The sequence below is a fragment of the Bactrocera neohumeralis genome, unplaced genomic scaffold, assembly GCF_024586455.1.
Source record: "Bactrocera neohumeralis isolate Rockhampton unplaced genomic scaffold, APGP_CSIRO_Bneo_wtdbg2-racon-allhic-juicebox.fasta_v2 cluster09, whole genome shotgun sequence".
Classification (NCBI taxonomy): Eukaryota; Metazoa; Arthropoda; class Insecta; order Diptera; family Tephritidae; genus Bactrocera; species Bactrocera neohumeralis.
The window spans coordinates 31,844,007-31,862,995 of record NW_026089622.1 but is presented as its reverse complement, the minus strand read 5'-3'; the positions used below and the strand labels follow the sequence as shown (position 1 = coordinate 31,862,995).

Sequence of the window (18,989 nt, the reverse complement as noted above, 5' to 3'; positions counted from 1 at the left end):
GATGTAGTTTTTTTCCCCAACCCACCATTCAAAAAAAACGACAGATGGTTTGATAGTTATATTTAAATATTTGTCAGTATTTATAAAAAAAATTTCTATGGTAAAGTAATGAAATGTTAATCCTTCTATAATTTTTAATATTCCTAAAAATCTAAAACAAAATTTCAAAAAAATTTAAAAAAAATATTTTTTTTGTTTTTTACTAAATATTTTAAAAATTAGGCGGTAAAGTTGGGGGTATATTTTAAAATATAATTATTAACACGCGCACTTTATTTCACTTATAATCGATGAGAGCAAATATTTAAGATAAACGAAGTTCTTTTTACCTGACTCGGGTTTTTGGGGCCGCCCTCCCACTCTTTAATAAATTTCACATACACGCTGATTAGCGGTTTTATTAAAATTGTTGTTATTTATTTAAATAAATTTAAAAATGTTCTTTTTCGTTATGTATTTTACGAAAAAACCCAGTATTTTTATTCAAATTGATTTACTCAAATTAGATAAAACCCGGGTATAAAAGGGGTATGGGTAAAAAATACCCAGCGTTGGGTAAATACCCAAACCCACTTATGCCTCTTTTTTTTTGGTTGAACCCCAAAATATGAAGGGGATTTGTACCACGACTTAAGGTTAACGTCTTTTTTTTAAAATTTAAAACCAGTATGTTTCATATTATTTTAAAACTTTTTAAAACGTAAAACTTTATTTTTTAAATAAAAAATTATTACAAAAAAAAACGATTCAATTGATTTTAAAAAATATTTTTAGATGAAAAGCGAAATTTTTATAAAAAAGAAAAAATTTAAAAGTTAATTTTGAAAAAAACCCCTGAAAATAAAACGTCACACGTACGGCTATTCCCTCGTCAAGTCGTCATCTATCTTTGGGACTGTTCGTAGTCTGTTTTCGAAATTTTGAAAAATTCCCTTTTTTCAAACCCCAAAGATAAAATTGATGCAAGACTAGGTGACTTTTTTTTTGCAATTAATCTTCTTTTTCAGAAGCATTCTATTTTTTTAATGAATTTTTTTTTTACGAAATTTTAAACCCCTTTCTTTCAGATATTATTATGATTTTTTTTAAATTTCTTTTTTTTATCATTATTTTTATATCTTGAACCGTTGCTACGCGTACATAGTTTTGTTCACCAAATTTTGGGCAATCAAAAAATTTGGGGACGAAAAGGGTTATACTGTTGCCGTAAAAAACCGCGCATCCGTTCTAAAACCTGACGATGCTCACCATTTTGGGGATTTCGGGAAACCCGGGGAACTGGGAATCATTTAAAACTCAGGCACTTTAAAGTTATGTTAAAATTAAAAAATTTTGTTAATTCGATTGCGAGGGTTTAAACAATGAGCTCGTAAGACGGAAAAAAAAAAAATTTTTTTTACGAAAAAATTATAACTGGCGCCGGGGGAAAAAAAAAAGGGGGGAAACCCTTCTTCGGAGAACGTGAGGAAATAAAAAAGCTTTAGTCAGGCCCAAAGGGGAGAAAAAAAAGGGGGGTTTGGACGGAACTTATCCCCTTCAACATTAAAACCAACAATATCAAGAGGCAAAGAATGAAAGTCGATTTAGGTTGTGATAATTACTAATTAAGAAATTAAGTGAAACCCAGATTGGAAATTTTTTTTTCCAAACAAAAATTGAAATAAAACCTTAACTTTAAATTTTTAGTGAAAAACGAAACGTTATTAAAGAAAAAAAACCAATACGAAAAGGGTGGACAGGAGAAACATAAAAAACAACTCTTTAAAGACACAAAAAAATAAACAATGTGAACCCAAAAATCTGGTTGTCCCCAGAATGGGGCGAAACCCTGCAAAAAACGGTCAAACTCAAAGAGGATACCCGAAACCAAAAGAAGGGAGTTTTTAGACGTGAAAGGGGGCCCAGCATATTGGGGGCAACCCCCCCCGAATGCGGGCTTGCAGAATTGCGCCCAAAACCATAAATAGAACATGCAAGCAACATCTTTTTGGGAAAGATGCTGATATAAATTTTTTAAATTTCGGGAAATCCCCAATTTTCAGGGAAAAAAAGGAAAACGAAAAAAAATATTTAGAAAAAAAGGGGCCACCAATTCTCGGAATCCAACGTGATAAGGAATAAAATCGTCGGCAACGCGGATGCTGCCTGAGTCATACAATACACCCAGACTGGGGTCAGTAATTTAATTACGCCGACAAGCGTGATGTATCCACCCAAATCCAAAACTTTGCGGGAAATATCAAAAAAATTTCCGGCCCTTTTTCCAATTTATCTTTAAACTTAATAAGTAGGTGTATGGAGGTGGGAGCGAGGCTCGTAACTTCTTTACCCCAAAACAAGGCGCTAGATACGGGGCGCCCTCAACGGGACTTGCCAAACATTGGGGGAAGGGCCCAAAGGGTCTCCCCGCATTAATTTTTGTTTTGGGTTGGAAAATCAGGGGCCCCCACACTACGCACACAACACCAAAGGGCGTGAGGGGTGCAGCAAACACCGCACCACTTTTACCTTCAAGAAATTTTCAGGGAAACCCAAAAAAATTTCTTCCCCCAAATTGTTACACCACACCCCAACCACAACTTATTTCAATTTGCAAATCAAAGTTTGATGGGAAAAAATGCACAAACACACTTTAAAAACCCCCCATGCCCCCAAAAACCCCCGGTGCCTATATAAAACGGTGCGCCGCATTGCTATATGAACCGCCACAAAATAATTAATTATTCCAAAAGGGCCCCCAAAACCACTTTGAAAGAAATCTCAAAAAGGAAAAAGCAATTTTCATGAATACTTAAAAACACCTCGAACACTAACCCAGAAGAAATCTGAATGATTATTTGGGGGGTGGACGACAATAAAAGGGTGAAGGACAATATTAAAATGGAAAGTTTTTAGGTTAAAAAACTTTTGTTTCCTTATTTGAATCCGAGAGCGGCGAAATATTCAAATTTTTTTGTTTACATGCTCGCCGAATTATTTCAACCCAATTTAAAAAAAAATACTAGAAAACAAAGATATTTTTAGGAAAACTATTGCTTGATAAAGGAATAAAAACCACCATTTTTTCAGCTTTTAAACAAACAGAAACTTAAAATTCTTTTTACTACCCTTTGAACTTTTTTTATTTCATTTGGGGATGATAGCTTTGGGAGCTAGAGTGTAATTAACATTAGAGAGGGAACCTTCAATTAAAAAAAAATTTGAAAATATTAATTTAAAAAATTTAAAAAAAATGGTAAATGCTACAAAATACACATGACAACATTACTCCCCCTCAAAAAAAAGCTCTACAGAAATTGGTTTCAGAGCATCCTAATTTATTTTCAGAACCGATGAACGGTTAACTTATACTCCCAAAGTGTGGGAGAGATCAGAACGTCATCCGATTCTCCAATATATAGTAAGTTTTATCCATATCCAGCATCGCTTAGAGGCGAAGTAGAGAAACAGGTGAAAACTACTAAACGATGGCATTATAAGACCATCCAGATCCCCCTATAATTCTCCTGTGATCGTGGCAAAAACCCGATTCCAGTGGAAATAAACAGTATAGGGTTAGTGATCGATTATAGAAAATTAAATAGTTTAACTATAGCGAATAAATATTGATACCCGAAATAGAAGGTATGTTATCGCATTTAGGCAACAAATCATTTTTTACCCGCCAGACCTCAAAAGTGGGTTCCATCAGATCCTACTAAAGCCATCAGACATAGAAAAAACGGGCATTTTCGGTGAATAATGGGGAAGTTCGAGTTTACTCGGCTGTTATTTGGGCTGAAAAATGCGCCCGCCATTTCCAGTTGCATACTTGACGATATCCTGAACATAGGCAGGATTTGCTATGTAATAGATGATATCATAAAATTCGGAAAATCTGAAGAAGAACACTTACAGAACCTTCGGGAAAAGTTTTCGAAACTTTTAGAGGAAGCAAATATGAAGATTCAACTCAGGACAATTACCAGTCACTTTTTTCAAAAGGATGTAGAATTTTTAGAATTTATAGTATCACAAGAGGGCATTAGAACCAACTCAAAAAGGTAGAAGCAATTACTAATTTTCCCGAACCCAAAAATATTAACCCTTTGCCGAGGCAAGACCGTCTGCAGACGGTCTTTAATTTATCTGAATTTAAGTTCAAACAGCATAGGTGTCGTGTGATATTGGTCTCTAGTTCTTTGGTTTTTCACTGAATACACACAAATATTAATCAGAAAATGATTTCAACGCTATAGTTTAAAAGTTTGATGAATTCAAGTGACACCGAAAGTGAAAAGTGGCATCTTAATTATCGTGAAAACTTATCCCATTACAAAAATTAAAAAAAGTGGTTTCCCGGTGGTCAAATCGAGTTGGGAATTTTTCAGGTAAGTAGTCATATTGCTCATTCTAAAATTTAATTAACATATAATCTCGAAATATAAATTTCCGAAGATTTTAAGAATATAGTGAAAACCGTCTCTGGACGATCTTGCCCGGGTAAGGGAAAAAATACATTACCGTTGCTGAATCGGTCAGTGTATAACCAATGAGGGGTGTTCACATTTTAATTGCTTTTTAAATTGAAAAATGTTATTTACTTATACATATATAATTCTAATTTTTTTCAGAAAATGGAAGAGTTCAGACATCAGAAAAAAGAAAATTTTGTGCGAAAAGCCACATGAGTTCACAGAGGAAGATAAAAGAAAGCTTAAATTATCTGCAATGACAGATGAAGCAATCGAGCAATTGATGAACACAACTCTTTTGTCTGATGAAGAATCTGAGTACGAAGACGATGACAACAGTATAGCTGACCCGGAGTATGTTGTTGATCAGATATCACCTGAGGAAGACCAAATCATAGACGACGTTTTATTTGAAATGAACAACTGCGTTGTAGGCAACGAAGTTGGGTTGTCGTTGAATTTTAGCACACTTAGTGGTGTCTCATCAGAAGCAGTAGAACCGATTCCGTATACATCCATAACTAGTACAGATGCAGAGGCTGCAACCACTACCAAAAAAGCGAATAAGCCACGGAGGAGGCCACATTCGCCGCTACCAACAACTGAATCGACTGGCCCACAAGTAATACCATCATCAGGCGGATTTACAGGCTCAAACTTGGATGCCATTGACAAGAGTTCGATTGAGTTCTCAAATATCTTATGGCGACAAAGATCTATGAAAATGCATGTGAATGAAATTGCGTTCCGTGGAGATTCTAGGTTACCTTATGCCGTCAGAAAGCTTAAGAACCCGATTGAGTTTTTAAATTATTTTTTGACTGATTAACTCATAGCCGTAATTGTTGAAGAAACCAACCGAGCAGCGCGGTCAATAGACATAAATACCCAGTTCATAACTAATTCTTCACAGATTCGAAAATATCTTGGCGTTTTGATGTTTATGTCTATTTTTCGCTATCCAAATATAGATGCGCACTGGAGTGAATTTGGATTTAGACATTTACCAAATGCTTTGCCTTGGAAGAAATTTGTTGCAATTAAAAAGCATTTGTCTTTTTCTGATAAGAGTAAGCGCATCAAAAGAGGGTGAGCCAGGGTACGATCCATTATTTCGAATAAGGAAAGTTATTGATTTTTTCAATGAACGCTTCGATTCCGTTCCTAAACAAGCTCGTTTATGTATTGATGAACAGATGTTTAAAACAAAGGCCGTGCACCATTTACGGCAATATATGCCAAACAAGCCCAATAAATGGGGTATAAAGCTTTTCGTGTTGTGCGACAGCAATGGATATGCATACCAGTTTGAGGTATATAATGGTGCTGATGATAACACTATTTTACCAGGCACACCAGATCTTGGAGCCACCAGCAATGTCGTCATTCGGCTATCGCAAACAATTCCTGATTTCGTGAATCATATTCTATACTTTGACAATTTTTACTCATCACTGCCCCTAATGGTTTATTTACGAGCTCGTGGTATATTTGCTTTAGGTACCATTCGAGCCAACAGAATATCAAACTGTAAGCTACCATCCGATTCAGATACTGAGCTGGGAAAAGTGGATAGAGGTTTCGCAGTTTGGAAAGACACCAAAAATGTTCGGCTATGCTCAACTTATGTAGGTGTCGAACCATTTGCAAAAGCGAATGCTGCTATCCAGCCATCGAAAATTCACAGATATAATAGAAAAATAGAGAATACATTGAAATAGATTGCCCACAAATCATTCGTGAGTACAACTCACATGGGAGGTGTAGATCTCATGGATTCATATATGGGCAGAAACGGCTTTGTATATTAAAACCATGGATACAATGACTAGCATATTCTATCATCTACTAGACATGGCTGTTACCAATGCTTTCATTCTATACCGTCGAAATAAATCATCTCTTGCAGAGGAAGAAAGAAAAGAAAAAGATTTGACTCTATACCAGTTTCGTTTACAATTAGCAAAATCGCTGTGTGCTTCTACCGACAAACAAACGGTTGGACGTCCATCAAGCGGATCGCAGTCATTTCTTAGCAATAACACTATTGGTAAACGAGCAGTGCACCCCGTAGAAGAAACAAGGTATGATCAGCTCAACCATCTTCCAGAGTGGGGTTCAAAGAAGTCGTGTAAATTTTGTAAGAAATCTGATACACACACATGTAATCTACATTTATGTTTTTCAAGTACTAAAAACTGTTTCAAAGACTATCATTTGAATGAATAATTAAAAACAACACAATTTAATACTTTTACCGGCCTTTATGAATCATTTTGTTGGAACAAAACTAGTTTCTTTCATCGTTGGTCTATAAAATACGCCTTGGTTATTTCTTACCCTTTGTCGGGCAAGACCGTTTACAGACGGTCTTTAATTTTTTGCACCTGGCGTCCCAACCAATGAAAATTTTTGAAAATGGTTTTCAAATATAAGTTCACCACACTAAAGTCATCCTAAAACCAAAATTACCAAAACAAGAACCCTTTTATTTCTGTTTTGTTCGTCTAAGGGTTAAAGAATTGCGTTCATTTTTAGGCCTATCCGGCTATTATCGTAGATTTATTCGCGATTACGCGAAATTAGCAAAGCCATTAACAATCTTACTAAGAGGCGAAGAAGGCCGAATTTCAAAAAACAAGTCCGCAAAAGTACCGATTGAATTCAATGAACAAGCTAAAGAAGCATTTCAGAAAATTAAAAATACATTGGTTTCGGATGAGGTAATTTTATCTTTTCCAAATGACGATAACGATTTTGAGCTCACAACTGATGGCCGTTCTTTCCCAAAGTGGAAAACCTATTTCCTTTATTTCGCGAACTTTAAGTAAGGCGGAGGAACATTACGCCGCAAACGAGAAAGAAATGCTAGCCATTGTCTGGGCATTATCCACTGTACGGATTTTTTTGTACGGGCACGCTAAGGTCAAAATCTTTACAGACCATCAGCCCCTAACTTTTGCTTTAAGCAACAAAAATACAAATAGTAAAATGAAACGATGGAAGGCAGAACTAGAAGAGTATAATCACGAAATATTTCATAAAACTGGTCGAACTAACGTTGTGGCTGATGCACTATCAAGAATTACAGCACAGCAACAAATAAATTCAATGTCGGTTATGACGCATAGCGATGACAGCTCAGGTCAAAACTTAATTCAATTCGTGGATGTACCTATCAAGGTCTTCAAAAATCAGATATTTTTCAATTGGTCTACAGAATCAAGCTATAAATTTCAAATTGTTTTTCCAACTATTCGCCGTCACACTATACTAGAAATAGAATTTTCCGAGGAGACAATCATATCTTTATTGAAAAAATATTTAAACCCTTCAGTAATAAATGGGATCAGCGCTCCCGAACCAATAATGGGAATAATACAAGAAGTTTTTTCAATCCACTTCAATAAATATCGTATTAGGTTTGCACGAAGAAAGGTAGAAGATGTATTAGAAGAACAAAGGCAGGAAGAAATTATCATAGAAACACACAGAAGAGCTCATCGTAATGGTAGAGAGAATAAATCTCATATACTAGAGAAATATTTTTTCCCCAGCATGAATAACAAAATAAATAAAATAGTCAAACAATGTAGTATTTGTAAGTACGATAGACACCCTAATAAGTCCATCTTAAAAGAGACACCTATCCCCTCATATGCAGGACATATAGTGCATATAGATATTTACAAAACGGAAGGAAATCTCGTGCTCACTGCTGTCGATAAATTCTCAAAATATGCGCAGGTAAAACCAATAAAATCAAAAGCTACTCAAGACATAAAAGAACCTCTAAGGGAACTTCTCTATCAGCTTGGAGTACCCAAAACCGTAATTTTTGATAACGAAAGGGCATTCAATTCAGCGACTATTACTTTTATGTTGGAAGACATATTAAACATTCAAATTTTCAAATCCCCGCCATATAAAAGTACAGTGAATGGCCAAATCGAGAGATTCCATTCAACACTTTCCGAGATTATGCGTTGTCTAAAAGCCGAAAATCTATGCTGTCTATGAATATAATTACTCAATTCACAGCACAATTAATAATAGACCAATAGAAATTTTTTTCGGTCGTACGGTAAGCACAGACCCCGAACAATTCGAAAAAGCTAGATTAGATAATATTCAAAGAATAAAAGATAACCAACAACAAGATCTTAAAAATCACAATAGCAAATTACAACCAATTATTGATTATAATCCAGGAGAAGCGATTTACGTGAAGGCCCACAATAGGTTAGGAACTAAAATCTCACCTGGGTATAAAAAAGAAGTAGTTAAGGAAAACAGGTCGACTACGGTACTGACCGAGTCAAATAGGGTAGTTCATAAGAGTAATATTAAAAGCTAAGTAATAAAATTAGATGAAATAGACGCATTTTCTAATTTTTTCTCTTCGCAGACTAACGCTTACATCGACAACAATGGCTCTGACCGACTTCCAAATTACAGACTTCTCAACAGCTCATATAATTACAATAAGCAAAGGACTGGCCAAAATACAAGACGGAACGTTTAAATTAATACACCTTATCAACGTTGAACTGTACGAACAATTTTTGGCAGAGGTAAAGCAATTCATGGACAAAAACATACAGACAAACAGTGTATTTTACTCAACTTTGAAACAAGAAATTGAACAGACTAAAGAAGCAATTAAATCTATTAAACCATCAGGTAGAAAAATTTGAAGATCAATTAACATCCTGGGTACAGCATGGAAATATTTAGCTGGAACCCCAGATCACGACGATTTTGCTGCATTAGAATACGACACAAAACAATTAAACGACAATAACAATAAACAATTTCTAGTAAATCAAGCACTAACAGAACGTATGAATAACCTCACAGTAATGGACAGACTAACAAACGCAATAACAAAAGACAACTACTTCAATGACGAACTAGTAATATGTAAGTATTCAAAATAGATTACGTTTAGTTAAGAAATTGTAAACGTTAGATATGCCATCCAATCGGCAAAACTAAAATTAGTAAATAGCATTTTATTGAACAAGAAAGAATTAGAATTAACTCTTAAAACAGTTGAAGAGGAAAGGATGCCTTTTTCTTCAACTGAAGAAGCCTTAAGTTTTGCAGAAACAAGCGTCCTTTATAATTCAACAATGTTAGCGTATATCGTAAAAATACCAATTACGGAAAAATAAACTTATGAAAATATTTTAATTAAACCTCTTAAGAGAAATAATACGATTATAAATATTGTTTTCAATAATATTATTAAGAAAGAAAATAATATACTTTGAATAAATAGCGAGTGTAAGACAATAAATTCTATATCTATTTGTAATAAAGACCAAATTGTTAGCCTAGTTAATGAAACCTGCATAACGAAACTTCTAAAACGTAAACAAAATCCAACTTGCCAATATAGCAACGCAAATCATGTTAAACCAATAGAAATACTTCAACCTGGATTAATTCTACTAAACAACTTTAATGGTACCGTAAATAATAGCCTGGAAGAAATGTCTATTGCAGGCACATTCGTCGTAAAATTCAGCAATCTTACCATAAAAATAAATAACGATTCTTTCTACAATGGCGAAACGCTTTTAACTGGGGCGTTACCAGTCAGAACACAATTTGCTCCAGCGGAAAAGGAAATAATAAATCTTTTGTCATTGGAATCAATCCACGAGTTATTCATAGACAACATAAAACGTCTGGATTGCCTCCAGAATAATACGAATACCACTCAAACTTCTGTGGCAATCATGGCCATTCTCACACTATCAGCTTTTTCAATAATATTCTTCTGCCATAGGAGAAAGAAGATAATCCTGCAAACAAGCTTTACATCAGAAACATCGTCCAAGGGTAAGGACCCAGCAGTACCAGAAATAGTACCAAAAACAGCAAACCCCATAACATACTTCAATTTTGACAACTTGCCATATTTTTGATCAATTGAGGACAATTGATTTTAAGAAGGGAGGAGTTAGCAACAGTAACATTTAAACACACGCATCCGTTCTACTCGCAAAAGTGCTGACGATGCGTCTAGCGCAGTGTGGCGTGATTCTCATTTCCCATATAACGGTACTGTTAAAAACTACTAAAAGCGCGATAAATCAATAACTAAACGCGACAGATACAATAAATTTTACCGCCGAGATGGCATGAGAGAGCTTTATGAGAGCCGATGTGAGAATTGGACGATAGGAGTGGCGCCGCCCACATTGTGGTGAAACCCCATACCTGTCTAACCGATTTCGACAAAATTTGGTACCTAACATTTTGTTGGTATTCTTATGTTCCATTGTAAAAAAAACAATAACAGCGCCTACTTCCCATATTTGCAATATAATCAATTTCCAGTACGCAAATCAAGAAGCAATTAATATAACGGCATAAAACTTTATTAGAAAAATGTGTCTAGTGTGTGCCACCTTATGACCAAAAATTGTTGAAATCCAATAAAAACTGTTCAAACCCCTAGGTACCGAGTATTTCGACCCCGGTACTTATAGTTGACTTTTCATCGAAAATGTCGGTCAATGTGTGATATATGTATATATGCAACTAAAATTAAGGTATAATCCTTCTGTTATAATGGTATGTCTGTATGTCAAAAATTGGTAGAATCGGACCAATACTTCCCTTAGCTTCCATATACTTAATATAACGATTTTCGGAATTATCTCAATGAAAATAAGAGGATAGGTTTTATTTATAACAGTGTATCTTTGTGCCTAAGCACAGCTTTTCTCACGCTCTGAATCGATTTTTTCTGTTGTGAAGTTATTTAAAAGCTCCTGCAAATTCGGTATTTTAGGCACTCGCATTTCTAATCCAGTTAGTATCTTAAACGGTGATATTTTTGTGCTAAGAGGTGGAGTGTTGTTTATAATCTGTTGTACGCATTCTATATGTTAACCCCATTCACCAAAACTTTCGCTGCATAATTTCGATATCACGGGTATCAAGATTTTGTGCATCCGCGTCCGTTTTCTCTAAGAACACCCGTGGCAATTGTTAAATGCTGAATACCTTCTTTCTCACAATACTCTTAGAAAAAGGAGGACGTAAATGCTGAGCCTCTGTCGCTAATAACATGCCTCGGATTTCCAAAAACCTATGAATATTTTCTAAGTCTTTCAACTATCACTTCTGCTCCTATGGTCTTTTTTTGATAGGTCTAAACAAATTTGGAAAATGCGTCGATAACCACCAGTAAATAATTATAACATTTTTTGGACATTTCCATTAGTCCGACATGATCGACGTGGTATGTAACTAAGGGACAATCTTCCTTTTAATTAAATTAAGCCAACTTTTCTTTTTCTTTACTTTATTTTCGTTCACTAAATATTTAATACAGTTTTCTACTACGAGAGATGCCTTCGCTTTCAAATGTGAAATGTAAAATGTTTTTTCTACGACGTCTTGAGTTTTCTTGCTGGGGAAGTGACATTTTTTCACTTCCTTCTCCCTGATTGTGGGTTTTGCAATCAATTCCTTGGTGGGATCCTTGTGAATTATGCCGTATTTCATACAATAATCTTCGTATTCGTTCTTCTCTTCCGCAAAAGGACTCAATTGTCCTTTGCTTGAGCATGCTTAAATCGGTTTGCAATGAGTCTTTTTCGATGCTGTATTTCGTAATCAAAATCTTGCAGATACATTGCCCAGCGTGAAACTCTTAAAGATACGTCTCGTTTCTTCATCGTCATAGCCAACGCCTTGAAATCGGTTACAATAAGAAATTTATACCTAATAGATATACACATCATTTTTTAAGTGATTCAATGATGGCTAAGACTTCGAGTTCGTACGAGTGGTAAAATTCCTCAAATGATTTCGTTTTCCAACTCATATACTGGACTGGATGTAAGTTCTGATCTTCCCTGCCGCTGCTGAAATGCAGCTAGTAAGTATGACGTCAGTCCCAGGAATCGTGGCATAGATTTTTTATCACGTGACAACGAGAAGTGTTTGATGGCGTTCGTCTTTACCTCGGATGATTTTATGCAACTATACTGGATGATGTACTCCAGAAACTCGATTTTCCTTACTAAAAACTGACATTTTTTCCAGTTAATTCGCAATCCATCAGCTGGAATTGTTCTCAACACAACTTTTAAATTCTTCATATTATCGGATTCGTCCTTAGAGTAAATTTTCAGGTCATCCATCGCGATTCCAACCCTTTTCAAGTCTCTGAATATTGCTAAAATGAATCTTGAAAACACTGCTGGTGAATTACAAATTCCAAATGGTACATGCAAAAATTTGTCTTGTCTTGGCACCTTGCAAGCACTCAACTACTTCATCCATCATTGTCCCTATGTATCTTTGCATTCAGTCTCCTTCAGTCGCAAGATATCCTCATTTTACCGCTCTTTCTGGGTACGAGTACAATGCGTATTCCAATGTGCAGGGTTTAATGAACCCTTCTTCTAACCATCGTCCAACATGTTCGTCGACCAAAAACTTATCTTTGTGGGATACCCGCCTCGGCCTCTCGTATACTGGCTCTTTGTCTTTCAATACAATTTTTATCTCGAAGTGATTTCACGTCCTTTGCTGTTCGGTACTCGATTATTAACTTATCTATCTTCACCGCCCATGTTATACTGAAATGCTGGAAATCGTTGTTTGGTGCTTCACTCATAATATAAGCTAAATAAATATCTCCAAATTCTCCGATCAACTCACCGAGACTATTCTTATTTTGTTGCATATTGTTTTCCTTAACAGCCACTCCATGTACGTCCACCCATATAACTTCGCTGATGCCTTGCCTCGCTTTATGCTAACAATCAGTTGGGCTCGCTTACTGGTTACTTACTCAGCAACCACGCGCTCCTTAGTACTTAGGCTATACTTTCTTATAGCTCCACTCGGCATTCTTTCGTGTTTACAAAGTTCGCTATCTTCTTCCACATGCTTCTCTGGTTTTGCTTCTAAGCGCAGTTTCGCGCATCCTCCGTACCTATTTATGGCACCATTTGACACGCTATGTCTACACAGTTTTTTCGCTGAACTCTCCCTAGCACTCATCACGTGTTTCTTCACAACAGCCATTGACACCTCACTTTGTCCGCGCAGTTCATTAAGTACTACGTCCACGAGCCATATGGCCCCAAATTCTTCTCCGCATGCTTCAGAAGAAACTTCTTTGGCACAAACACTTCTGTCGGTTGCCTCTACTTCCTTTATCTGCTTAGTCCTTTTCTTGCAAAATTTAGGATATCATTCCCTATAACGATGTAATAACTTAAATCACGCTCATTAACGACATGTAACTTAATATCTTGAGATATGTTGTCTGTAACCATTGAGGTCGCAAAACTTCCTATGGTTTGGTAACCATACGCTTTTGCCTATGCCACCAACACGATTTCTTTCCTTACTTAATTCAACATCAGACCGTAGCATCAACAAAGCATCATTCAGAATCAAACACAAGTCGGAACCAGTATCGATTTATGCTCGCGGCGTTTGCGGCAACAATATGATGCAATATGAAAACAAATCTGTAAATAGTAATTTGCTGTTCCTGCTTATCTCTATCATTGTACACATGATATTCCGTTTAGACTTGCTGACCTTGGCAATAGTTTTACAATCAGATGCCTTATGCCCTTCTCTTCCGCAGCGGTATAATATATTCCGTAGACAATCTCTCGCCAAGTGTGAACTTTCTCGGCATCTAAAACACTTTTTCCCTTCAAAATTGAAATTTGATATAACCTTCTTTGACCACGCTTGTAAATCTTAATCTGTTCACATTCCATTGTCTCACAATGTTTTTAAAAATTCAATATCATTACAAAATATTATTATTATAACGTCAAAGTTTACAAAATCATGTCCCCCTTGTTAAGTTGGTCATCCCTTTTGTCAGTGTTGCGGTTTGTCATAGGTTAGTATTGTAAGTGTGGTGAATATGCGTACGTTATTAGTAGGTGTGTCCATTATATGTAGTCATGTCATCGCTCCCCAGATATATACTAAATATATAAGTGAAACTATAAATTTGTTATAATAAAAACTATTAGTATTACTAGAAATCAGAAAACGCAATTCTGCTTCAGCTATCAATTAGGGATATTAGCAGCTCAGATATACTTTTTATATATGACACTACTGAATGAGCGAGTTAAGGAATGTATTCCTTACCGCGGCATATCGACAGGATAAAATCTATGTCTTGCGAACTGTATTGCCGTGCCTATTGCCTGTGGAGACTCCACATTGCTTATATCTTACAATATATCGCAAACTAATTCGTATGCCACATATCGTAAGCTATAAGCTGTCACTTCAGCAGTTTGACAGCGCAGTTTTCATTTCTATGAAAATTTCGAAGAGGCAACATATCCCATTTGCACATATGCCGACGGCATTTTCATTTCGGTAATATGAAAATTAGAAGAGCGAGTACTAAGACGGTTGTGTTATATTATAAAAATAAAGTACATTTTCAAAATAATATTTTTTCAAAAAATTAATATTTAATTTAATATTGTTAATTTACAGAAAAATTATGCAAATTTATTTGGGAATAAGCGAAATCTTAAATTTAATAAACTTATGCTAGCAAAAATCAAAATATCATTGCTCATTTTAATTTATTATTTTAATTGGTATATAAAATGTGTGCCACAATTATGACATAGTAGTCCAAAAATATGAATTCTTATTTTTCCCAGAAATACGTTTGTAAAAAAAGGATCTTTTTCTTATTATCTTACTTTTCCTAGAAATATACATTTGTAAAAAAAAGGATCTTTATCCTTTGTTATTATTTCATTTTTCCCAGAAATACATTTGTAAACAAAAGGATCTTTATGCTACCTTCGCAAATGATAAAATAAATTTTTCAAGAGCTCAAAGCATGCGCTACATCAGCTCGAACTTACCTACCCTACGCCTTTGCGCAAATGATTATCTTATGATAACAAATGCCCACATACAGATTTGGCAATGGCAATAGCAATAGATTTGACAGTTCGCAAGACATAGATTTTATCCTGTCGAGATGCCCGTATAGTAGTAACAAACATCAAAACAACCTTTTGTTTCAGTAAACAGAATGCATCAAAACAACCTTGAGTTCAAACAATTGAAATGCACTATCACTACAACAAACAATCCTAAACAAACAAGTATCAAAATCAAATTGAGTTTGAATACCACAACAACCTTATCTTAAAACAAAGCAATTGTATCTAAGCAAGCAATATAAGTATATGTAAACAAACCTAAACAAATAATATAATCTGTATCTTAACAAACTATAAACTAGTAATAAGTAAACATACTAGTTAGTATAAATAGAAGTAAGAACCATGTAATAAGTTAGTCTTAAGAGTATAAATAAAGAGTACACATTTCGGTGTAGCTCAGAATATGTTCTTCTGACTCATTTCTACTTTATGTAAAAATTAGCTAGCGCAAGAGAGATGTGTGATCACACGTATACCTACGTGCCAGAGATGTAAATGGTTAGAATCTGCACAGCTCCTAGTTCACCTTAACCAGTTTTTTCAGCACGTTTGGCCGACAGAGTACGAGATAATATGCACACAAACATACACATTAGAGTGATTCAAAAAAAAAATTTTTTTTTTCGTTTCGTACTCAGAAAAATAGGTTCCTAGACACCTCTAAGAAAGCCTCTCCAAACATGACTTCTTAATTGTAACGGGAAGGTCCTCCTACATACAGTTTTATATTTTTTCTTATTATCAGATAGAAAAATGTATATCTCGCTTCCAACTACTTGAAAAAATATCCTGTTCCTTACATTTTGTAGGAAATTGAATGCTCTACCAAAAAGGTCTATTATGATTTTTTGATTATTTTTGGGAAAATTTTTATTTCGTATGAATTTCATAACTCAATGAAAAAAAAATATTAAGAATGATGAAACTCATAGTTTTGTAGGAAATTTACTGATCTGTAAAAATGGTCTCATATGATTTTTCGATTAAGTTAAGCGTTTACGAGATATTCATCGTCAAACATCAATGCATTTTAAGGTGGATCAAAAAAAAAAATTTTTTTTTCGTTTGATACTCTGAAAAATAGGTTCCTAGACACCTCTAAGAAAGCCTCCCCAAAAACCTTATTGATAATGATTTTTTTCATTGAGTTATAAAATTCATAAGAAATAAAAATTTTTCCCAAAAACAATCCAACTTCAACCGTTTATATCTTTTAAACGGTTGGGTTTACGAAAAAATCATTGTAGACCTTTTTTGTAGAGCATTCAATTTCCTACAAAATCTAAGGAACAAGATATTTTTTCAAGTAGTTAAAATCGAGATATACATTTTTCTATCTGATAATAAGAAAAAATAGAAAACTGTATGTAGGACGACCTTCCCGTTACAATTAAAAACTCATGTTTGGAAAGGCTTTCTTAGAGGTGTCTAGGAACATATTTTTCCGAGTACGAAACGAAAAAAAAATTTTTTTTTAAAGTGGTAAACCAAATTAAAATCAGACTAAAAAATTTCTCTCTCCATAAAGAGATTTATTTTTTCTTTATCAGCAGAAAGCTTCTAAAGAAACTTTAATGAGTTATAACACGAAGAATGCCGAGAGTTTCGATATACTTTCTACTATAAGCAAAACATACCAAGACTGTGCTCATAATTTTAAAATTCTTAATATTAGGTAGTCGAAAATGTATTTTAGTATTTCTAATCAAACTTCAACTTATTTTTTTATGTTTATACTAAAAAACAAGTAAGGAAGCTCTAAGTTCGGGTGTCACCGAACATTTTATACTCTCGCATGATAAAGTGATTATCGAGATTTCATTATACGTCATTTACATATTTTTCAAATACCGTATTTGTGTAAAGTTTTATTCCGCTATTATCATTGGTTTCTAATGTATGTATTATACAGAGAAGGCATTAGATGGAATTCAAAATAGCGTTATATTGGAAGAAGGCGTGGTTGTTAACCGATTTCACCCATATTTCGTACATGTCATCAGGGTGTTAAAAAAATATGATATTATTTATAATTTCATTGAAATCGGTCAAGTAGTTCCTGAGATATAGTTTTTGGTCCATAAGTGGGCGAGGCCACGCCCATTTTCAATTTAAAAAAAACCTGGGTGCAACTTCCTTCTACAATTCCTTCCGTAAAATTTAGTGTTTCTGACGTTTTTTGTTAGTCGGTTAACGCACTTTTAGTGATTTTCAACATAACCTTTGTATGGGAGGTGGGCGTGGTTATTATCCGATTTCTTCCATTTTTGAACTGTATATGGACATGCCTGAAGGAAACGACTGTATAGAGTTTGGTTGACATAGCTATAGTAGTTTCCGAGATATATACAAAAAACTTAATAGGGGGCGGGGCCACGCCCACTTTTCCAAAAAAATTACGTCCAAATATGCCCCTCCCTAATGCGATCCTTTGTGCCAAATTTCACTTTAATATCTTTATTAATGGCTTAGTTATGACACTTTATAGGTTTTCGGTTTCCGCCATTTTGTGGGCGTGGCAGTTGGCCGATTTTGCCCATCTTCGAACTTAACCTTCTTATGGAGCCAGGAAATACGTGTACCATGTTTCATCATGATATCTCAATTTTTACTCAAGTTACAGCTTGCACGGACGGACGGACAGACAGACATCCGTATTTCAACTCTACTCGTCACCCTGATCACTTTGGTATATATAACCCTATATCTGACTCTTTTAGTTTTAGGACTTACAAACAACCGTTATGTGAACAAAACTATAATACTCTCCTTAGCAACTTTGTTGCGAGAGTATAATAAATATACAAATATATACCATTTTGGTTGACCACTTTTTACCATTTTTATGTTAGAGACATGATTCCATCAGTGTAAAACTTTCATAAGTGTAAATTGAAATTTCGAAATTTCCACAACGGAGCCGAGCGAACCATTGTTGTGCTACACGAACACGAAATTTCAGAATATAGCGCATTTCTTCATTATTTTCACTCATTTTTGAACAGCTGTAACTTTTATTCGATTTCCACGAACTTATTTTTTATTTTTGGTTAAATGAAGCTAAATCTCTCCCTTCCAACACGATATAATATGATTGACAGCACTAGAGATATACGACTGCAACGACATCTATTGACGAAATACGAAAAACCTTTTTGACTACAAGACTACCCCATATACAAATATTGTTATAAATCTATGTTCGGCTTTAGAATACCGTTCCAAGATTTCGGAAATAAAGTGGGTATGGTCGGATAGAGGAGGTTCTTCAGATCAAGAATATATCTAGTCATAGCCCCGGGAAACCAATAGCTTTCGAGATATTTGCGTTTAAAGTTGAAAATTACCACTATTTGAATTACGTATTTTTTCCATTTAAAATTAATTTTATACTTATACTAGATGACCCGGCAAACGTTTTTTTTGCCTTATAAATTATTTCTAGTTTCTAGTGTAGACAAAAAGTAACTTACTTATTATAAGCGTGTAAGTATATGGAATATGCGTGAAATAGGCATGGAGCGCTATGAACGATAAAGGAATATAA

The 18,989-nt window shown here is 34.8% G+C and overlaps 1 protein-coding gene across 1 annotated transcript in view; it reads right to left on the bottom strand.

Moving 5' to 3' along the window:
• Window positions 1-18,989, bottom strand: part of LOC126764052 (aminopeptidase N) — a 507,747-nt gene that overhangs the window by 121,906 nt on the left and 366,852 nt on the right. The gene's annotated exons all lie outside the window — the stretch shown is intronic.